The 23870-nt window shown below is 51.5% G+C and overlaps 1 long non-coding RNA gene across 1 annotated transcript in view; it reads left to right on the plus strand.

Moving 5' to 3' along the window:
- LOC144260817 (uncharacterized) overlaps window positions 1-22878 on the plus strand; it is a 142946-nt gene extending 120068 nt beyond the window's left edge. Inside the window, exons 3-4 of the long non-coding RNA XR_013345057.1 lie at window positions 11094-11184; window positions 22784-22878. This is a non-coding gene — a long non-coding RNA (uncharacterized LOC144260817). The remainder of the gene's footprint in view (window positions 1-11093; window positions 11185-22783) is intronic.
- The last annotated feature ends 992 nt before the right edge of the window (window positions 22879-23870 follow it).

Genomic DNA, 23870 nt, shown 5'->3' on the forward strand with positions numbered 1-23870 from the left:
CACAAATGCTGCGAATTACACCTGGTAGGACACGCACACAAATGCTGCGAATTACACCTGGTAGGACACGCACAGTTCGAATCTAGGCTGAGGCACATAAACAAAGTCCACAACTGCAGAGTTCCCAAAAAACACCAAGTTTATTATGCTCGAGTGTGGTGCCCCCCTGCTAGCCAGGAGGGGACCCCGAACACAGATTATACAAAGGTTATATACCTCTTAGCAAAGCATGTTGCCCTCGTGCTCGGAAACCTTAGCCAATAAACAAACCCTTTTCTTGTCTACCACCTATCCCTGCTTGGTACATTCCTCGTGCTAAACTAGTATGTTAATGACACAGCATGGTCCTAAAGCCATGCATCAGTAACTTTTATTATCAGGATGGGAGGCCTCACATCAAAGGCCAGGAGATAGGGAGTTAGAGACAGACAAAGAACAGATACCGGGAGTCAAGGCAGGCTGGAGACAAGGAGGAGGATTTTCACAGGAATGCAGTATCTAAGGAACACTCCTCCTGGTGCATGACGCGCTTGCTTTTAGACAATGGTGGGCCCCAAACCAAAATGGAGTCACACGTGCTAACTTTTCCTTAACACTAGCTAGTGGATCTGAACATTCAGACTTGAGGATATATGCACTGTGGCCTTGACCCCACCCAGTTTTTGTTAATCTACTGTGATAAAGAACTTCAAAGGTTGGGTCGTCTGTATTTACCTTGAGGAGCTTTTTGCCTGTTTTGTTTCGTGGTGTTAACGGTTAAAAGACAACTCCTGTGGTACACCTCGTCCTGAGCAGTGCCTGCCGTCCTGGTTCATCCCACACCCTTCAGCGGCTGGGCCCTGGTGGCACTGAAGCACCTGGATTCCTCCAATGCCTCTTGGAAGGCTGCTTGTCTCTGTACCCCTTGCTCAAGTGCCTTTGAGAGGGACCTTCCCTCCCCTCCCTGGGCCTGCTCTATTTGGACGCACTTATGTGCAAATCAAGGAAAGGATGAGAACCAGCTGAAGACTTTTCTATTGGAATTGGTCTTACATATTCAGTATTCAGTTTCTCATGTCCCTAGGCAAAGCACCTGCTTGACACAAACTCTGTTTTGAAGTTCCTGAGGCAGAAGTGCACAGCCACTTTGAGATGCCAATCTGACTGAAGGCTGGCTTCAATCTACATTCCTCTCCACCCCATACCCCTGACTATAGACTCTCCAGATTTGAGTAATAGGAGACACCATGGATCCATCTGGTCACTTACTGATCCAGAGGGGCACAGGGTCGTTTTGGGCTAGGTCTGCACTGCACAGCTTTTAGCAACATGGCTGTCTCGCCACTACCATGCCAGTAAAGGTCACGCAGCGTAGCTGCTGTTTGTTGGCTCTCCTGCCGACAAAAAACGTCCACCCACAATGAGCGATGCGCTGTTCACACTGGCACTTGTCGTGGCAGGGCTTTTGTATTTCAGGGTGGTTTTTTTTTTAACACCTCTGAGGGACGGGAGTTTTGTCGTTCAATTGCCAGAGTAGGCATGGCCTTAGTGACTGGTGACTCTCTGTTTAGTAATTCTTCTCCACCTGCCAGCAGCAGCAGCTCTTGGCAGATTCTGCTCTCCCCTGTGACACCCACTTTTCTGATTCTTCCTCTTTGTTGAATCTCAGTGGAACTTGCACTATCTCTTGGGGTTCATCTGCTTGTAAGATCTGAGATCTGGATTCAGGGTTTGGACTCTGCACCATCTGGGATTTTCGTAAGATGCCCTTTTCAGAGCTCAAAGTGGTAGCCGTATCAGCAAAAACAATGAGGAGTCCTTGTGGCACCTTAGAGACTAACAAATTTATTTGGGCATAAGCTTTCATGGGCTAGAATGCACTTCATCAGATGCATGGAGTGGAAAATACAGGAGCAGGTATAAATACATAAAAAGATATGAGTTGCCTTACCAAGTGTGAGGTCAGTCTAACAAGACAATTCAATTGACAGCAGGATACCAAGGCAGGAAAAATAACTTTTGAAGTGGGAATGAGAGTGGCCCATTTCAGACAGTTGACAAGAAGGTGTGAGTAACAGTAGAGGAAATTAGTATGGGGGAAATTAGGTTTAGGTTTTGTAAAGACCCAACCACTCCCAGTCTCTGTTCAGGCCTAATCTGATGGTGTCCAGTTTGCAAATTAATTCCAGTTCTGCAGTTTCACGTTGGAGTCTGGTTTTGAAGTTTTTTGTTGAAGAATTGCCACTTTTAGGTCTGTTATTGAGTGACCAAGGAGATTGAAGTGTTCTCCAACTGGTTTTTGAATGTTATGATTCCTGATGTCAGATTTGTGTCCATTTATTCTTTTGCGTAGAGACTGTCTGGTTTGGCCAATGTACATGGCAGAGGGGCATTGCTGGCACATGATGGCATATATTACATTGGTAGATATGCAGGTGAACGAGCCCCGGATGGTGTGGCTGATGTGATTAGGTCCTATGATGGTGTCCCTTGAATAGATATGTCGACAGAGTTGGCTCCAGGGTTTGTTGCAGGGTTTGGTTCCTGGGTTGGTGTTTTTGTTGTGTGGTGTGTAGTTGCTGGTGAGTACTTGCTTCAGCCACACCACCATGGTTATCATGTCCCCTCTCAGTCTTCTCTTCACCAGACTGAACAAATTCAGGTTTTTTTTAAATCTTCACTCAGAGGTCATGTTTTCTAGCCCTTTAATCTTTTCGTTGCTCTTCTCTGGACTTCCTCCAATTTGCCCATATCTTTCCTGAAATGTAGCACCCAGAACTGGAGACAGTACTCCAGCTGAGCCCTTATCAGTGCAGAGTAGAGCAGCAAAATTACTTCTCGTGTCTTGCTTACAACACTTGTACTAATACATCCCAGAATGATGTCCACTTTTTTTTGCACCAGGATTACATTGTTGATGCATATAAGTTTGTGATCCACTATGACCCAACATCCTCTGGTAAGGAGTTCCACAGGTTGACTGTACGTTGTGTGAAGAAATACGTCCTTTGGTTTGTTTTAAACCTTCTGCCTATTCATTTCATTGGGTGATCCCTAATTCTTGTGTTATGAGAAGGAGTAAATAACACTTCCTTGTTTACAGGTTTCAGAGTAGCTGCCGTGTTAGCCTGTATCCGCAAAAAGAACAGGAGTATTTGTGGCACCTTAGAGACTAACAAATTTATTTGAGCATAAGCTTTCGTGAGCTACATTTATAGACCTCAGTCATATCCCAGCTTAGTCATCTCTTTTCCAAGGTGAAAAGTCCCAGTCTTATTAATCTCTCCTCATATGGCAGCCGTTCCATACCCCTAATCATTTTTGTTGCCCTTTTCTGTACCTTTTCCAATTCTAATATATTTTTTTTGAGATGCGGCGACGACATCTGCATGCAGTATTCCAGATATGGGCATACCATGGATTTCTATAGAGGCAACGTGATATTTTCTGTCTTATTATCTATCCCTTTCTTAACGATTTCCAACATTCTGTTAGCTTTCTTGAATGGTAATAGCTAATATAGACCCCCACTATGTTGTATGTATAGTTGGGATTATGTTTTCCAATGTGCATTACTTTATATTTATCAACAATTGAATTTCATCAGCCATTTTGTTGCCCAGTCACCCAGTTTTGAGAGATCCTTTTTAGCTCTTCGCAGTCTGCCTGGGAGTTAACTATCTTGAGTAGTTTTGTATCATCTGCAAATTTTGCCACCTCACTGTTTACCCCTTTTTCCAGATCATTTATGAATATGTTGAATAGGACTGGGCCCAGAACAGATCCCTGGGGGACACCACTATTTACCTCTCTCCATTCTGAAAACTGACCATTTATTCCTACCCTTTGTTTCCTATCTTTTAACCAGTTACCAATCCATGAAAGGACCTTCCCTCTTAGCCCATGACAGCTTACTTTGCTTAAGAGCCTTTGGTGAGGGACCTTGTCAAAGGCCTTCTGAAAATCTACAAAACCAGTTGGAGAACACTTCAATCTCTCTGGTCACTCGATTACAGACCTAAAAGTGGCAATTCTTCAACAGAAAAACTTCAAAAACAGACTCCAACGAGTCTCCAACATGTCTAGTTGGCAGCCGGTGTCAAGTGGAGTGCCCCAGGGGTCGGTCCTGGGGCCGGTTTTGTTCAATATCTTCATAAATGATCTGCAGGATGGTGTGGATTTCACCCTCAACAAGTTTGCAGATGACACTAAACTGGGAGGAGTGGTAGATACGCTGGAGGGGAGGGATAGGATATAGAAGGACCTAGACAAATTGGAGGATTGGGCCAAAAGAAATCTGATGAGGTTCAATAAGGATAAGTGCAGGGTCCTGCACTTAGGATGGAAGAATCCAATGCACCGCTACAGACTAGGGGCTGAATGGCTAGGCAGCAGTTCTGCGGAAAAGGACCTAGGAGTGACAGTGGATGAGAAGCTGGATATGAGTCAGCAGTGTGCCCTTGTTGCCAAGAAGGCCAATGGTATTTTGGGATGTATAAGTAGGGGCATAGCGAGCAGATCGAGGGACGTGATCGTCCCCCTCTATTCGACATTGGTGAGGCCTCATCTGGAGTACTGTGTCCAGTTTTGGGCCCCACACTACAAGAAGGATGTGGATAAATTGGAGAGAGTCCAGCGAAGGGCAACAAAAATGATTAGGGGTCTAGAACACATGACTTATGAGGAGAGGCTGAGGGAGCTGGGATTGTTTAGTCTGCAGAAGAGAAGAATGAGGGGGGATTTGATAGCTGCTTTCAACTACCTGAAAGGGGGTTCCAAAGAGGATGGCTCTAGACTGTTCTCAATGGTAGCAGATGACAGAACGAGGAGTAATGGTCTCAAGTTGCAGTGGGGGAGGTTTAGATTGGATATTAGGAAAAACTTTTTCACTAGGAGGGTGGTGAAACACTGGAATGCGTTACCTAGGGAGGTGGTAGAATCTCCTTCCTTAGAGGTTTTTAAGGTCAGGCTTGACAAAGCCCTGGCTGGGATGATTTAACTGGGAATTGGTCCTGCTTCGAGCAGGGGGTTGGACTAGATGACCTTCAGGGGTCCCTTCCAACCCTGATATTCTGTGATTCTATGATTCTATGACTGCTGAATTGGAATTAATTTGCAAACTGGATACAATTAACTTAGGCTTGAATAGAGACTGGGAGTGGATGGGTCATTACACAAAGTAAAACTATTTCCCGTTGTTTATTCCCACCCCACCCCCCGACTGTTCCTCAGACGTTCTTGTCAACTGCTGGAAATGGCCCACCTTGATTATCACTACAAAAGGTCGTTGTGTCCGACCCCCCCGTCCCTCCCCGCTCTCCGGCTGGTAATAGCTCACCTTACCTGATCATTCTGGTTACAGTCTGTATGGTAACACCCATTGTTTCATGTTCTCTGTGTATATAAATCTCCCCACTGTATTTTCCACTGCATGCATCCGATGAAGTGAGCTGTAGCTCACGAAAGCTTATGCTCAGATAAATTGGTTAGTCTCTAAGGTGCCACAAGTACTCCTTTTCTTTTTGCGGATGCAGACTAACACGGCTGTTACTCTGAGACCTGAAAATCTAAGTACACTATATCCACTGGATCCTTTTGGTCCACATGCTTGTTGACCCCCTTCATCATTGAAGCCTTCTTTTGCTCAGTGCTTGATGGGGGTCTCAGTCTGGAACCACATCCCTGATCAACCTCCTGGTTGCTGTTTGCAGTGTTGTAGCCTTGTTGGTCCCAGGATATTAGAGAGACCAGGTGGGTGAGGGAATATCTTTTATTGGATCCATTTGCGTTGGTGAGAGAGACAAGCTTTCAAGCTACACAGAGTTCTTCTCCAGGCCCAGCGTGTCACCAGTAAATACAAGGGGCAACAGATTGTTTAGCATAAACCGGTAGACCCTCCGTTAACTGTGTATGCTGAGCAATCCGTCCCCTTGTATTTGGTGGTGACACACTGAGCACCGTTCCCAGCCGTGAAGGAGAATTCTGTGTAGCGCGAAAGCTTGAATACTCCTAACTGACACTGGCTTCTCCAGGGCAGGTGCTGGTGCTCTGCAGACACTGCCCTATAACACAGAACACAGAGAGACTAGGCAGGGCGTAGCCATGTCAAGTGAACCACGGGGCAGTTCTCTGCAGAGGCTTGTTGTATGGGAGCAGCTAGTCCAGTGGCCTCGTCTGTTGTCAGCTGCAGCCCATGGGGGGTGCTGGGGCTAGTGCTTTGGCTCTCCTGTGTGGTTGCAGGACTGGGGGGCCCTGTGCTCTGTACTTAGCAGTTCTGGAGGCAAGTTTGCTCTCAGAGGTCACGTTCAAGTAGAGAGAGTTGAAGCAGGTTGAAGCTCAAGGATGCAGTAGGTTTAACATTGCAGTGAAAGGTGGATATGAGGAGGTGGGGGTGCTCCGGGAGCATGGCCAAAGTGCACTTTACATCTCAGGACGGTGTAGCCGGACTCTGCCTTGTAGGCACATTCATCCAGACCAGGCCTCTTCACCGTGCTCAGTAAATCTCCCATGTCAGCTGCTGGCTCGCTTTCAAGGCCTCAGCAAGCAGGCCAGGGGAGGCCCTGTATGCAGCATGTATGCAGTGGGATGGGTGAGTCACGTGGGACAGGAGGTGCTGCTGAGAACGCCCCAGGCTGCAGGAGCCTGGAACAACATGAGAGAGAACTGTGCAGAGACTCTGGTTTCTCACGCGCTCTGTGGCATGGGGCTGTCTTGGGTGTGTCCTTCTTGGGTATTTGAGTTGGGAAAACCTCCTTCCCTAGAGCTGAGGTCATAGAATCATAGAATATCAGGGTTGGAAGGGACCTCAGGAGGTCAGCTAGTCCAACCCCCTGCTCAAAGCAGGACCAATCCCCAATGAAATCATCCCAGCCAGGGCTTTATCAAGCCGGGCCTTAAAAACCGCGAAGGATGGAGATTCCACCACCTCCCTTGGTAACCCATTCCAGTGCTTCACCACCCTCCTAGTGAAACAGTGTTTCCTAATATCCAACCTAAACCTCCCCCACTGCAACTTGAGACCATTGCTCCTCATTCTGTCATCTGCCACCACTGAGAACAGTCTAGATCCATCCCCTTTGGAACCCCCTTTCAGGTAGTTGAAAGCAGCTATCAAATCCCCCCTCACTCTTCTCTTCTGCAGACTAAATAACCCCAGTTCCCTCAGCCTCCCCTCATAAGTCATGTGCCCCAGCCCCCTAATCATTTTCGTTGTCTTTCGCTGGACTCTCTCCAATTTGTCCATATCCCTTCTGAGTGGGGGGCCCAAAACTGGACACCAGATGTGGCCTCACCAGTGTCGAACAGAGGGGAACGATCGCGTCCCTCGATCTGCTGGCAATGCTCCTACTAATGCAGCCCAATATGCAGTTGGCCTTCTTGGCAACAAGGGCACACTGCTGCCTTATATCCAGCTTCTCGTCCACCGTAATTCCCAGGTCCTTTTCTGCAGAACTGCTGCTTAGCCAGTCCGTCCCCATGTAGCAGTGCATGGGATTCTTCCGTCCTAAGTGCAGGACTCTGCACTTGTCCTTCTTGAACCTCATCAGATTTCTTTTGGCCCAATCCTACAATTTCTCTAGGTTACTCTGGACCCTATCCCTACCCTCCAGCATATCTACCTCTCCCCCCAGCTTAGTGTCATCCACGAACTTGCTGAGGGTGCAGTTCATCAAGGGGTGAGGTGGTGACATACGTCCTTTATCTCTGTGCCTCTCTGGGTGCCTGGTGCAGCTTCCTTGCCAGTAGGCAAAGCTCCGTGCATTGGGCAGCTGTATCAGACTGGGCAGCCCAGCCATGTCTGCCGGGTGTGAAACCTTAAATAACTATCTGTCTCACTGCAAGGGTGCTGAGAAAGCAGCGGAAAGTAGAATTCATGCCCGAGTTGGCAGGAAGCCCCCAGGGCAGGCGAAAAGCAGGGCTTTGAGGCTGATGAGAGCAATGGAAAGCCTGCCCTGGGGGCTTCCTGCCAGCCCCAGGAAGTGTGGTTTGTGTGACGGACTCACAGGACTCGTGCTCTCTCTCGGCTCTGTACGGTCCCTGGGAGGAACCCCCTTCAGTGGGACAGCCCTTCTTGGAGGTTCACTCTCTCTCAGGGTTAAGCCGTAGGCCCCTCCGGCTCCTGGAACAGCACCTCTCCGAGCCTCCAGCACGCCCATCTCTGCCATGGGCCCCCTTGTAGGGGGAAAACGTCGGTGCTTAACATCATAGGTGCCCCTTCTTGGAATGCCCAAACAACAACCAGGAATCCTTCTTGGTTGCCCTTCTTCCCCCTCCTCAGCTGTAGCTTCCTGCCCTTTCTGCTGAAAGGCGGGACCATGGGACCTGTGATCTGCCAGTAACAGCCGGGCCTGTAAGGGCCAGCACAGCGGAGGGAAGGGGCAGAGTCTGGAGGTGCTGCGGCTCCTGCGGCCATTGGCGAGCACAGCAGACATCTCAGCGCCCTAGGTGGCTTCAGAGAAGTACGCTGAGCACCGCGCTCGTTCGCCCGGGTGCGGGAGGGTGAGTCTCACTTGCACGCAGGGAGTGTCACCAGCTGCAACTCGTTCACCGAGGACAAACACCCCCCATGACGGTGCAAGGGGAGCACAAGCCGAGTCATCGCTGGGGCAGAGCTGTCTAAGTTAATTGTATCCAGTTTGCAAATTAATTCCAATTCAGCAGTCATAGAATCATAGAATCATAGAATATCAGGGTTGGAAGGGACCCCAGAAGGTCATCTAGTCCAACCCCCTGCTGGAAGCAGGACCAATTCCCAGTTAAATCATCCCAGCCAGGGCTTTGTCAAGCCTGACCTTAAAAACCTCTAAGGAAGGAGATTCTACCACCTCCCTAGGTAACGCATTCCAGTGTTTCACCACCCTCCTAGTGAAAAAGTTTTTCCTAATATCCAACCTAATACCTTGGTTGTCTACACCCACACATCCTAGTTGATTTACTTGTTTTTTTAGGGGCTGACAGCAAACCCCGATGATCGATGCGGTTGGAGGATGTTCCTTTAGACTGGCTCTCTGTTGGCCTTACTAGCTAGTCAACACCCTCAGGGAGTCCGCTCGCTCTAGGCCCTTGGGGCCTCCACCCCCAGAGGGAGCAACACAACCCGGTCTCTAGACTGGAGCAACCCTCAGCCAGCGTAAAACAGGGGGGTTTATTGAATGTCTGAACCCAGCATAGGAGGTTATCAGGACCCTTGGGCCTAGAATCCCTCAGCACAGGACATCTAGGTCTCTCCTGCATCCAGATGGGCTTCGGCCGCTATCTCTCCCCATTCCAGAAGCCCCCTCCTTCCAGCCGATCACCCTATATCACCTTCCCCCAAGCCCCTCCTCTGTCCTTTGTCTTCTGTCCCACGTAAACAGGCTGCTGGGGCCATCTCTCCTCCGCCCTTTGTTCCCTCACTGGCAGGAACCGGCTGACTTCCAAGCTGGGCTGGGCTGGGCCTCTTGGTCACCAGGTCACTGGTCACTAGGGTCCCCCATCTCCAGGCCGTTGTCTGGGGTCCCAACTGCTAGGCGAAGTCACCGCTGGTCCTCTGCAACAACAAACTCCCTCTCGCATCACCTCGTTACACAAGCAGCACACAGGGAGACCGACTCCCACACACTCTGCATGCAAAGCACTGAAAAAACAAGACCCCCCCGGCCCCACTTAGTCACAGCTTGTTTAGCCTAAAATGCAGGGACCTGGGGATTGGATTGCTCCCCATAAATACACTGGGGGTGGGCGTAAACAGCAGGGAGAGGGAGGAGCCACTGAAGTTAAAGGACCAGGCTGGCGCAAGAACAAAGGGGCCAGGAGGAGGCTGGAAATTCGTATCTCTCACCATTGGAGGAGTGAAGTGCTGGAGCAGCCTCCCCTTTGGCGTCGCAGCAAACAACTCAACTGGCTTCGAGCTGGAGCTTGATGAGCGTACAAAGGGGATGATCTGGTGGGGCTGCCCGGGAGGGCTGAGACTGGCCTCTGCCCCACGAGGTCCCTGCCAGCCCTATATTCTTCTGACTCAGAAACTGGATGACGTACACGAACCCTCCATTTATTAATATTTAAAACCTCTTCATTGTTAAGCCAATTTAATTAATTTTGGGGCCAGACTCGGAGTTCTGGAATGCTTGGGGTGACGCTCAACGCATTTCCATTATGTGGTGTTTAAAAACCTGTTACCTCCTGGACCTAGATTTGCCAAGGTGCCCAGGGCCAGATGGACAGGCGGACGTTTATGGCCAGATGTTCAGCACCCCCTCTCCCCCCATTGGGACATGCATGGCCAGATGTTCTGCACCCCCCTTGGGACGTGTCTAGCCAGATGTTCAGCGCCCCCACATCGGGACATGGCTGGACAGATGTTCAGGAGAGTTCAGTGCTGCGCGTGCTGATGCTTTGGGAAGTCAGGTCTCTCGTGCAGCGTGGGGTTGACACGGTTAGGCTTGTCTACACGATGCAGCTTTTAGCGACACAGCTGTGCGGCTACAGCCATGCTGCTACAAGGGGTGCAGGGCAGCTGCTGTCTGTCGGCCCGAGAAAGCTCTCCCACCCCCCTTGAGTGGCAGGAGTGACAAAGCGCTATTCACACTGCTGCTCTTTGTCGGCCAAACACCCCTGAACGGCAAAAGTGTTGCCGACGAAGCTCCAGTGCAGACAAAGCCTTAGAAAGGTGAGCTGGTGGCAGGCAGCTTTAGCAGGTAAAGCTGTTAAAGCCTGTGTGTACTTGCTGTTTTCCAGTTTGAACCCCACTTAATTAAGTGCAACCCTCCCCCCAAAACAACCCACCCCCTTTTTCCTCCTCCAGCAGGGTCTAGGGCTCAGCTGAGGGGCTTGGGAGAGGCGTGGGCAGACAGAGAACAAACTCCTGTCACTCCCTGGCTCCAAGAAACAAGATTTCACAACTCTGAACGCTCAGGGAAACAGAACACCCACCCCCTGCATGGGATTCCTGAGAACTGGGGCCTGGCTGCCTCTCTCACGCATCCATCTGGGCAGTGCCGGCCTGGGAGGGGAGGGACCCAACCAACCTGTCCCTATCCTGTTCTGCAGGGACTCCAGCACCCTGCCCAGCCAGTAGCTGCTCCATTTAACCCTTTCCAGGCTGTTCGGAAAATGCTCTGAATTTGCTTTCCCAGGTTCCCGGCAGGAGACTGTTCCTCTTTGCAGCTCCCCAGACCTGAGCCAGCAGCAGCAGTGGCCACGGAGCTGCGCAGACAGAGACTCTAGGTATTGGGAAAGTAGCCTCTGCCTTTCATACAGGTGGGTGGGCGCCCAGCACAGCAGGGCCTGTCCTGACGAGCTGCACACCGGGACTGCAGACAAGAAGCAATCATAGGAACGCGAGGGTCCCTTCCATTGTTGACCGGGTTGGCCGCCGCCCCCCGTCCTTTCTGTGTCCCTGTCACTCCCGCCAGGCCTGCTTCCCACAGCTGGATACAGAGTCCAGCTGTCCCTGTCGCAAATTCAGATGCAAACGTGTCCCCCCATTTCCAGGCAGTGGGGCCTGGGCCTCATGCAGTTAATCATGGGCGGCAAGCTCATGAGCGACCAGGACAAATTCCAGCTCCAAGGGCAATTTCTGCAGCTTAAGAGCTGGCACACCCAGCTCATGGGCATTGGGGAGCCCTCCCGTCCCAAGGCTCAGATGCCAGCTGTCAGAGGTAAGAGCACACCTTTCAGGGGAACGATATGTGGATCAGCACAGTGGGGATCCAGTATGTGATAACCCCAATCCCAGCGTTCCCCGCGCCGGCCCCGCACCAGGCGCCGATCCCAGCGTTCCCCGCGCCGGCCCCGCCCCGGGCACCGATCCCAGCGTTCCCTGCGCCGGCCCAACATAACTTGCTTCAACGTGACCAAGCAGTGAGCACATGGATGCTGTTAAGCTTCATGGCAAAGTGCTCCAAAGTTTTAGGGACAGGGGTGCAGAGATCTCTGTGGTCAGGAGGGAGCTGATCTGGGAGAAGGATTTGTTACCAGGGAAAATGGCAGAACTAGAACTGGGGGGAGGTTACAAAGTCCTTGCACCTTGAGCTACGGTGCAGGTGGAAACTGGTGATTTGCAGGCTGCGCTGAGTACTGCAGCAGTGGCCCACAGTTTTGCACTGTTTCTACTGGGGAATGAGTTTTTCGATGTGGCAGAATCTGTCCCAGGGTTTGTGAGCAGCAAGAAGGAATCTTGTGCTGAATGCCCCGGGGGGGGGGGGGGTAAAGTCACAAGTGTTGCTGGAGAAATAGGGGAGTGTCTCTTTAATTCCTTGGTCGCAGCAGGGATGGTCATAACCAGTTCCTGTAGCCCCATGACGCTAGGCAAGTTCCTGGGGGAAGAGATGGATAAAGCCAGCTCCTGTCCTGTGATCATCTCCCTGGGGGAGGGGGATGCTCCACCTTGTAACAGGGAGGCCTTCCCAGCTTCTCACTGCCAGGAAGTTGCAGGTCAGCAGGGGACAGGTCCTGCCCTGGGGTGCACAGGGACATGTATCCTGGAGATCACAGAATCGTATTATATCAGGGTTGGAAGGGACCTCAGAAGGTCATCTAGTCCAACCCCCTGCTCAAAGCAGGACCAATCCCCAACTAAATCATCCCAGTCAGGGCTTTGTCAAGACTGACCTTAAAAACCTCAAAGGAAGGAGATTCCGCCACTGTGAGGCAGCAGGGACGGGGGAGTGTTGACCTGGGAATGTGGCAGGGGAGTTTCACTGGGGATGGGAGACCTGAGAGCCTGTCACCTGAGCCAGGGGAGGGGTAGGTAACACCTCTTCCGGAGAATGTGGACAAAGGCTGCAGGAGAGAGCCTGCTGTGGGGGGGAAGTTGGTTTCAGTTTTGTGCTGGGTGGTGGAACGCAGGGAACCCCAGGGCTGGGGTCTAAGCTCCCTGCGCCCCCAGAAGGACTTGACTGAGGGGTCCTGGTTGTACCCACAAGCTCTGTTTGAGACTGTGTTCCTGTGGTCCAATAAACCTTCTGTTTTACTGGCTGGCTGAGAGTCTCAGTGAATCCCAGGAAGAGGGGTGCAGGGCCTGGACTCCCCCACAGTCCGTGACAACCACCTCCCCAGGTAACCCATTCCAGCGCTTCACCACCCTCCTAGTGAAAAGGTTTTTCCTAATATCCAACCTAAACCTCCCCCACTGGAAGTTGGGTTCCTGACGACTGCTGGGGTGGGAGCAGACCCCAAGGACTCTGTAGCTGGAAGCAAGCCCAATCTGAATGAAAGGGCTGGGGGGGATTTTGCTGGCCAGTGAAGGGTCTGTCACAGCTGGTAGCTGTGAGCCCACAGCTGGATCGGGATCACCTTCCCTTTTGGGGGACACAGGAATGTCCCACAAGCATGTTGCTTTTCAGTTTCTACCTGTAAACAGGCTTAGAGCTTGGCACAGCATCAAAAGCATAACAGGCCAACACTGCCGTGTAGAAGGGGAAACTGAGGCACGCCGCCTCATAGCATTGGTGGCTAAATGCCAAGATTCCTACACTTTAACAGACATTGCTGTCTGCATTCTGTTAGCAATACTACACCCCAACCTGTTTTCAGGCACCAGGGGACCAGGAACCCTGCACCTTGCTAGGACACCTGTGAGTGACATTGTAGGGTTTAGAGGGGCTGGGAGGATGTGTAACCAGAGACAAACCGGGATTTTACATGTACTGCCGCCACCATGGACAGGGTCCCAGGCTCTGGCAGTAAGTTCAGGAGGAGGGTGTGACACTGCACTCCATATGCACTTCCATATTTTATGGAAGTATGCTAATGAGTGTGAATATGAGGTAACTGGAATATGCTTCATGCAAAAGGTCTCTTGTAAGGTATCATTACAAAGCTTAAAACCTACTGAGTGTGGTCATCCCATTTGTTTAAATGTATCATTCTCGTATCTGAAACTAGAAATATGAAGTATTACTCTGAGGGCCTATTGTAACTATGACAGGTTTCAGAGTAACAGCCGTGTTAGTCTGTATTCGCAAAAAGAAAAGGAAAAGAAGTACTTGTGGCACCTTAGAGACTAACCAATTTATTTGAGCATGAGCTTTCGTGAGCTACAGCTCACTTCATCAGATGCATACCGTGGAAACTGCAGCAGCCTTTATATACACACAGAGAATATGAAACAATACCTCCTCCCACCCCACTGTCCTGCTGGTAATAGCTTTACTTTAGATAAGCTTTTACCAGCAGGACAGTGGGGTGGGAGGAGGTATTGTTTCATATTCTCTGTGTATATATAAAGTCTGCTGCAGTTTCCACGGTATGCATCTGATGAAGTGAGCTGTAGCTCACGAAAGCTCATGCTCAAATAAATTGGTTAGTCTCTAAGGTGCCACAAGTACTCCTTTTCTTATTGTAACTATGCAAAGAGTGGGCCATCAATAATGGCTTGGAATCTTGATGGCTCCCATTAACCAGGACAATTGGTTGTAATTGGCTCTGTTTACTCGCAAACCTTCCTGGTAACCTGCAGCCCAACCCTGAAAGAATGGAGAATGAGGTCTTACAGTGACATGTCACCATGTCACCTGGAACTGGAATTCATCTTAAACCTGGTGCTTTTCCATTTAGAGGGAAGGGTGGGAACCCAGAGAGAGAGAGAGAAAGGATTCCCACCTTGTGCCAAAGCTATAAAAGGGGGTGGAACAGAACAAGGGGGCTGTCAGTTATGAGAAATCCCCAAGTTACCACCTGAGTTGGAACTAACAAGGACTGTATCGGGGAAAGGATTGGGACCAGACTAGGAAGACTCTAGTCTGTGAAAGAAGCTTATTGGAACATCTCGGAGGGTGAGATTTACCTGTATTCAGTTTCTTAAATGTATTAGGCTTAGACTTGCATGGTTTTGCTTTATTTTACTTGGTGACTTACTTTGTTCTGTCTGGTTTCAGAGTAGCAGCCGTGTTAGTCTGTATCCACAAAAAGAAAAGGAGGACTTGTGGCACCTTAGAGACTAACAAATTTATTTGAGCATCAGCTTTCGTGAGCATCCGATGAAGTGAGCTGTAGCTCACGAAAGCTTATGCTCAAATAAATTTGTTAGTCTCTAAGGTGCCACAAGAACTCGTTTTCTTTTTGTTCTGTCTGTTATCACTTGGAACCACTTAAATCCTGCTTTTTATTCTTAATAAATCACTTTTGTTTATTAATTAATCCAGAGTAAGTGATTAATACCTGGGGGGAGCAAACAGCTGTGCATATCTATCAGTGTTATCGAGGACAGACCATTTATGAGTTTACCCTGTATAAGCTTTATACAGAGTAAAATGGATTTATTTGGGGTTTGGATCCCATTGGGAGCTGGGTGTCTGGGTGCTGGGGACAGGAGTACCTGCTGAGTGGTTTTCAGTTAAACCCTGCAGCTTTGGGGACATGGTTCAGACCCTGGGTCTGTGTTTGCAGCAGGCTGGCGTGTCTGGCTCAACAAGGCAGGGGTCTGGAGTCCCAAGCTGGCAGGGATCAGGGAGGCCAGAAAAGGTGGGGGAGTTGCACTGTATGTAAGGGAGCAGTATGACTGCTCAGAGCTCAAGTTTGAAACTGCAGAAAAACCTGAGAGTCTCTGGATTAAGTTTAGAAGCATGAGCAACAAGGGTGATGTCATGGTGGGAGTCTGCTATAGACCACCGGACCAGGGGGATGAGGTGGACGAGGCTTTCTTCCGGCAACTCGCAGAAGCTACTAGATCACATGCCCTGGTTCTCATGGGCGACTTCAATCACCCAGATATCTGCTGGGAGAGCAATACAGCGGTGCACAGACAATCCAGGAAGTTTTTGGAAAGTGTAGGGGACAATTTCCTGGTGCAAGTGCTGGAGGAACCAACTAGGGGCAGAGCTCTTCTTGACCTGCTGCTCACAAACCAGAAAGAATTAGTAGGGGAAGCTAAAGGAGATGGGAAGGTGGGAGACAGTGACCATGAGATGGTCGAGTTCAGGATCCTAACATAAGGAAGAAAGGAGAGCAGCAGAATACGGACCCTGGACTTCAGAAAAGCAGATTTTGACTCCCTCCGGGAACTGATGGGCAGGATCCCCTGGGAGAATAACATGAAGGGGAAAGGAGTCCAGGAGAGCTGGCTGTATTTTAAAGAATCCTTATTGAGGTTACAGGGACAAACCATCCTGATGTATAGAAAGAATAGTAAATATGGCAGGCGACCAGCTTGGCTTAACAGTGAAATCCTTGCTGATCTTAAACACAAAAAAGAGGCTTACAAGAAGTGGAAGACTGGACAAATGAACAGGGATGAGTATACAAATATTGCTCAGGTATGCAGGAGTGAAATCAGGAAGGCTAAATCACACCTGGAGTTGCAGCTAGCGAGGGATGTTAAGAGTAACAAGAAGGGTTTCTTCAGGTATGTTGGCAATAAGAAGAAAGCCAAGGAAAGTGTGGGCCCCTTACTGAATGAGGGAGGCAATCTAGTGACAGAGGATGTGCAAAAAGCTAATGTACTCAATGCTTTTTTTGCCTCTGTCTTCACGAACAAGGTCAGCTCCCAGACTACTGCACTGGGCAGCACAGCATGGGGAGGAGGTGACCAGCCCTCTGTGAAGGAAGAAGTGGTTCAGGACTATTTAGAAAAACTGGACGTGCACAAGTTCATGGGGCCGAATGCGCTGCATCCGAGAGTGCTAAAGGAATTGGCGGCTGTGATTGCAGAGCCATTGGCCATTATCTTTGAAAACTCATGGCGATCGGGAGAAGTCCCGGAACGCTGGAAAAAGGCTAATGTAGTGCAAATCTTTAAAAAAGGGAAGAAGGAGGATCCTGGGAACTACAGGCCGGTCAGCCTCACCTCAGTCCCCGGAAAAATCATGGAGCAGGTCCTCAAGGAATCAATTCTGAAGCACTTAGACGAGAGGAAAGTGATCAGGAACAGTCAGCATGGATTCACCAAGGGAAAGTCATGCCTGACTAATCTAATTGCCTTCTATGATGAGATAACTGGTTCTGTGGATGAAGGGAAAGCAGTGGACGTGTTATTCCTCGACTTTAGCAAAGCTTTTGACACGGTCTCCCACAGTATTCTTGTCAGCAAGTTAAAGAAGTATGGGCTGGATGGATGCACTACAAGGTGGGTAGAAAGTTGGCTAGATTGTCGGGCTCAACGGGTAGTGATCAATGGCTCCATGTCTAGTTGGCAGCCGGTATCAAGTGGAATGCCCCAGGGGTCGATCCTGGGGCCGGTTTTCTTCAATATCTTCATTAATGATCTGGAGGATGGTGTGGATTTCACCCTCAACAAGTTTGCAGATGACACTAAACTGGGAGGTGAGGTAGATATGCTGGAGGGTAGGGATAGGATACAGAGGGCCCTAGACAAATTAGAGGATTGGGCCAAAAGAAATCTGATGAGGTTCAACAAGGACAAATGCAGAGTCCTGCACTTAGGACGGAAGAATCCCATGCACCGCTACAGACTAGGGCCCGAATGGCTCGGCAGCAGTTCTGCGGAGAAGGACCTAGGGGTGACAGTGGACAAGAAGCTAGATATGAGTCAACAGTGTGCCCTTGTTGCCAAGAAGACAAATGGCATTTTCGGATGTATAAGTAGGGGCATTGCCAGCCGATCAAGGGACGTGATTGTTCCCCTCTATTCGACATTGATGAGGCCTCATGTGGAGTACTGTGTCCAGTTTTGGGCCCCACACTACAAGAAGGATGTGGAGAAATTGGAGAGAGTCCAGCAAAGGGCAACAAAAATGATTAGGGGTCTGGAACACATGACTTATGAGGAGAGGCTGAGGGAACTGGGATTGTTTAGTCTACGGAAGAGAAGAATGAGGGGGGATTTGATAGCTGCTTTCAGCTACCTGAAAGGTGGATCCAAAGAGGATGGCTCTAGACTATTCTCAGTGATAGCAGATGACAGGACAAGGAGTAATGGTCTCAAGTTGCAGTGGGGGAGATTTAGGTTGGATATTAGGAAAAACTTTTTCACTAGGAGGGTGGTGAAACACTGGAATGCGTTACCTAGGGAGGTAGTGGAATCCCCTTCCTTGGAGGTTTTTAAGGTCAGGCTTGACAAAGCCCTGACTGGGATGATTTAGTTGGGATTGGTCCTGCTCTGGGCAGGGGGTTGGACTAGATGGCCTCCAGAGGTCCCTTCCAGCCCTGATATTCTATGATTCTATGATTCTATGACAGGGAAAACCGGCTCAGAGGTAGTTTCAGCACATCAGGTGACAGTCCCAAGGGGGTCTCTGTGACCGAACCCGTCATGGTGCCTGAAGCTGCTTCCCCGCCTTGGCCTGGAACAGAGCTGCCTCCTCACCTTCAACCTTTCCTTAAAACCCTGCTCTCGTTCCCTGCTCGGCCTGGCTGGGGCGCACCCAGGAAGAACCAGGCAGCAGAGGGCAATGGGCATCCCTGGCATGCTCACACCACAGGCCGGGCGCTCAGAGCTGCAGTCTGCAGAAAGGCCGGTGCTCAGCTATTCTGGAGGTTGCACCCACCCTGGGCAAGGGGGCGGTGCCCCAAGAGAAAAGACGCCCCTGGGGGCCCCATGAGAGCCGTTGCCTGGCCAGCGCGGGGGAGGGGGAGGGTGTGAAGAGCAGGGAGTGGGGAGGATTGATCTGGGGATGTTGCAGGGGAGTTTCATTGGAGATGGGAGACTTCACCTGAGGGAAGATACCTGAGCCTGTAACCTGAGCCAGGAGGGGGGCTGGGGCGAGGTGACACCTTCTGCCCGGGAAACTGGACAAAGGCTGGGGGGGGGGGAGCTGCGGGGAGGCGGCTGGAGGGGTTTCCAGTTTTGGGGGAGTTGGCTGGCCAAGAGGAGGGAACCCCAAGCCCCCATCTCTGAGGCCCCACCCCACTCACTCCATTCTCCCTCGCTTGCTCTCCCCCATCCTCCCTCACTTTCACCTGGCTGGGGCAGGGGGTTGGGGTGCACGAGGGGATGGGGGCTCTGGGCTGGGGCCAAGGGGTTCAGAGTGTGGGAGGAGGCTCCAGGCTGAGCCTGGGGCAGAGGGCTGGGTTGCAGGAAGGGATGCAGGGTGCAAACTCTGGGAGGGAGGTTCTGTGCAGGAGGGGGCTCCAGGCTGGGGCAGGGGGTTGGGGTGTGGGAGGGGCTGTGGGCTCTGGGAGGGAGTTTGGGTGCAGGAAGGGGCTCCAGGCTGGGGCAGGGGGTTGGGGTGCAGGAGGGAGTGCAGCCTCCGGCCAGGCAGTGCTTACCTCGGGCGGTGTCCGGGTGATGGCACAGTGGGGCTAAGGCAGGCTCCCTGCCTGCCCTGGCCCCGCACCACGCCTGGAAGTGGCCGCTATGTCCCTGTCGGGGGGGGGGGGGGCGCCGAGGGGTCTCCGTGTGCTGCCTGAGCCTGCAAGTGCCACCCCCGCAGCTCCCATTGGCCGCAGTTCCCAGCCAATGGGAGCTGCGGAGTTGGTGCTCGGGGTGCGGGCAGCGTGTGGAGACACCTGCCCCCACCCCTCAGGGGTCGCAGGGACGTGCCAGCCGCTTCCAGGAGTGGCGCGGAGCCAAGGTAGGTAAGGAGCCTGCCCAATTCCGGGAGACTCCCAGCGAAATCAGGAGGGTTGGCAACCCTACCAGAGCCCCCTGTTCAAGCCGTTTCGTGGCACGTTGTGACGGTCCCAAGTCCAGCCCTGTCACTCCCACGGGGACACAGCCGTGCGTGGGAGAATTTCACAGGTGTGGCCGTGCCCCTAGGAGCCCCAGGGACGGCTCGAGGCCTCCGCACACAGCCTGTTCGATGGGAACAGGGCAAAGAAGAGGCCAGGCTGCCCATGCTGCTCACCGTGGGCTGTGCTTTCGAGGCCCCCAGAAGCCAGCCAAAAGAGCAGTGTAGGCAGCCAGGTGTGGTGTCTTTGCAGATCACCAGTAAGCCACCAACCTGTTCCCAGCCAGGCTCTGGGGTTTCAGAGAGAAAGACCCAAGAGTAGCAACAGCGGCAACGAACCCGCTGAGCAGGAGCCTATGAGTCCCATCAGCCCCCTCCCCACTGCACAGCCCCGCCGCCCGGCCCAGGGCCTGTCCAGCACTTCTGGCCAGGGCACTAAGGTGCCCAGCAGCCTCCTCCCTAGGGCACTTTCCGTTGCCCTGGCCAGGCAGGAGGAAAGACCTTGAGCCAGGCAGTGACGGGGCCTGTGGGAAGCAGCAGCCACACCCCGGCTGGCCAGGAGCTGCAGAGGGGCTCCTGGGACTGCACAGAGTCATGCCTGGGATGGGCCGGGAGCTCCGGCCAGGGCAGCTGGGGCAGGTCTGCCTGTAGGGCTCCCATATTTCTGGTCGGGAGGTTGGGTGCAGTTGGGGGAGCTGGAGGGGTGCCTGCGGTGGGGTACTCGCTGGAGGCGGGGGGCAGTGTTGCTCTCTCCCACGGTGGCAGGGCAGCTGGCACAAGCCCAGGATGCAGAGACAGTGCCACCCCTCGGCAGAGACCCTCGCCGGGGCTGGGAGCTGGGGCTTGGGAGGGCAGGGTCCGGCAGCTGGGGCTTGCAGGGGAATGGGCCCGTCAGCTGCGGATGCAGGGGAGGGACCAATCAGGAAGCGGGCCAATCGGGGCTCTCTCTGAGCTGCAGCTTCTCCGGTCTGCCTGTTGTTTGAAAACTGCCCGGACAGAGGGCGGAGGCTCAAAGACGAGGCTGGCCCGGGAAAGCCCAGCCGTGGCCCTGGGTGCATGGGACCTGGGGGAGCAGACGCGGCTGGGCAGGGAGCGTTACAGAGGCCCCCAGTGAGAGACACGAACTGAGCCTAGCCTGGAACCTGCCAGCTTCTGCAGGCCTGGACAGACACAGGCCTGGGAAGGGCAGCCCAGATGCTAGACCTGAGAAGCCCTGACTCTCAGCTGGACCGGCCCCAAACAGGCCCCACCACTGCTCACCATGCACTGTAACTGTCTACACTTCTGCAGGATTTCCCCTGTCCTGCCAGCCCTAGTACAAACCTTTCCCTGAGCCTTGGCTTTGAGTGGTTATTGGCACCCACCAGGGCTAGGACCCACAAGCCCGAGCTGCTGAAGTGCTTGCAGTGCTGGCTTCAGTCCGGATGCACCTGGCGTGCTGCTGGCACCTTGGGGTATGGTGCGCTCCAGCCCGGAGCATCTGCAATAATTTCACATGTGGGCTCACTCCCGAGGAAAGCCTGGTAACCTCTTGCAGCTTAGAGGCTCTCAGGCTCTCAGCACAGGCTGTAAGGGCATCTTCTAGGTTATCTGCATCCCCAGGGAGGGGAGGAGCGCAGAGTTCCCAGCAATCTGGACAGGTTTTAGAGTAACAGCCGTGTTAGTCTGTATTCGCAATAAGAAAAGGAGTACTTGTGGCACCTTAGAGACTAACCAATTTATTTGAGCATGAGCTTTCGTGAGCTACAGCTCACTTCATCGGATGCATACTGTGGAAAGTACAGAAGATCTTTTTATACACACAAAGCATGAAACAATGGGTGTTTACCACTACAAAAGGTTTTTTCTCCCCCCCACCCCACTCTCCTGCTGGTAATAGCTTATTATGATAATCAAGGTGGGCCATTTCCAGCACAAATCCAGGGTTTAAAGTACGTAAAATAGATCTTCTGTACTTTAAACACTGGATTTGTGCTGGAAATGGCCCACCTTGATTATCATAATAAGCTATTACCAGCAGGAGCGTGGGGTGGGGGGAGAAAAAACCTTTTGTAGTGGTAAACACCCATTTTTTCAAACTGGACAGTCCCTACGTAAAAGAATAAATGGACACAAATCAGATGTCAAGAATTATAACATTCATAAACCAGTTGGAGAACACTTCAATCTCTCTGGTCACGCAATTACAGAAATGAAAGTTGCGATATTACAACAAAAAAACTTCAAAACCAGACTCCAGCGAGAGACTGTTGAATTGAAATTCATTTGCAAATTGGATACAATTAACTTAGGCTTGAATAGAGACTGGGAGTGGCTAAGTCATTATGCAAGGTAACCTATTTCCCCTTGTTTTTTCCTACCCCCCCACCCCCCCAGACGTTCTTGTTAAATCCTGGATTTGTGCTGGAAATGGCCCAACTTGATTTCATACATATTGTAAGGAGAGTGATCACTTTAGATAAGCTATTACCAGCAGGAGAGTGGGTTTGTGGGAGGAGAGAAAACCTTTTGTAGTGGTAAACACCCATTTTTTCATGCTTTGTGTGTATAAAAAGTGTATATTTTATACACTTTCCACAGTATGCATCCGATGAAGTGAGCTGTAGCTCACGAAAGCTTCTGCTCAGATAAATTGGTTAGTCTCTAAGGTGCAGCAATCTGGAGGGGTGGTTTCAAAGCTGTCAGTTTGCACGAGCTCAGGAATTACGGCTTCCTGCAGATGGCAGTGCACTGCCACAGACTAGGGCTGCGAAGACTGGCCGGCCTAATCCCAGCAGAGACAGGTGTGGTTTAGCCTCCTGGATGGGGATGGGGACAGGGACTGACCGGCCTCCTGTGGAGGGAGGGCCCAGGGACTAATCAGGTCGTTAACCCGTAAAGTGCCTTCCACACTGATAGTGCTGCATCCTGCCGCTGTCACGGTAACAGGGCAACTCTGGGCCTGTTTCCTGCTCCCCAAATCTCTTGGGGTTTGTCCACGGCCAATGCACAGCGTTGGCTTCTGAGGGTCCCAGGGTCTGTAATAGGGAGATACAGGTTTCCTACTGGAACAAAGCTGCCTCCCCTTCCGCTAAGATCTCTGCTCTCTGCCTGGCTCAGGGCTTGATCTGGATCTGACCACTGACACGCTGCCCTTTATCCAGTGGCAGCTTTAGAAGTCCTGGGGTTGAATCCATTTTCCATCACACAGCTGCAGAGGCCACTTTGGCGGGGTTAGTTAAGACAAAGATCCATTCTGCTGACGTCATCCTCTGCAGGTGATTAAAGATTCCCTTTATTGAGAGAGGAGAGCTGGTCAGCACCTGGGAACCCCCGAGGCTTCAAGCAGGCGCAGAACGTTGGCAAAGCGAGCTCAGGAGATGGAAGGAGAAGAGGAGCTGAGCCTGGGATAGACCTGTCTGGAAATGCCCTGTCAGACGGGAAAGGCCCCTTTGTTTCTGGCTGCTCCACTGAAAAGTCCATGTTGCAAACCCAATTTTGAATAAACAAACCCTTCTGAAAATATGCCTCATGATTCCTCAGCTCCTGGCTAGAGTTCACAGACCTCAGCTCCAGGGCAGCTGTCAGGCGGGAAGGGGGACTTTGAAAACAACATACCACTGTGTTTCTGAGTGAGTCTAGTGCTCGAAAGGGGAGGGAAACAGTATCCCCCGCTACAGACTAACAAGGCATTGGATCACTCAGGGAGGGGTGCACTTGGAGAAACTAAATCAAATCAACGAGAATCGTGCAGGCCAATGCTGTGCAACCCTCTGCCGCTCAGCTCTGCCAATGCAACCCACTCCCCCGACAAGTTCCCATAGTCTTCCTCTTCTGGCCTCCACCGAGCTCTGCTGATACTCCTCGATCCAGACGTGCAGTCTCCCCCCGCCACTCAGCCTCAACTCTGACTTGAAAAACGTTGGAATTCCGATTCTGGAACTCTCCTGAGCAGAACCTGGAAAGAGAAGACCCAGCCACTTCCTCCCTTACCCTGGCCTACGCTGAGCACCTTTCCTTCCCACAGCGGCTGCAATGCATTCTTTGGTCCAGGAGAACATGGGAATTGCACGTTACCCTGAGATTCCCTGAGGTAATTCAGTACAATTGCCGCATGACCCAGAGGGTTGTGCAATATCAGGGACCCAATATCCATGACAACCTGGGAGACATTTTACATGGCATTCCACGGCAAGCACTAAGCAGACAGGCCTGAGTAAAAGAGGATGATAACAAACAGAAGCATCACTGAGACCTTTGTCCTGCAAAGCACGCTGGGAATTTCACCAAACAAAAGAGAGGGACAGAACACCGGTGCTCACAGAGACAGAATGACTTCAGACAAAGAGATAAAAAGTGATATTT

This window comes from Eretmochelys imbricata, chromosome 2 (assembly GCF_965152235.1).
Source record: "Eretmochelys imbricata isolate rEreImb1 chromosome 2, rEreImb1.hap1, whole genome shotgun sequence".
Lineage (NCBI taxonomy): Eukaryota > Metazoa > Chordata > Testudines > Cheloniidae > Eretmochelys > Eretmochelys imbricata.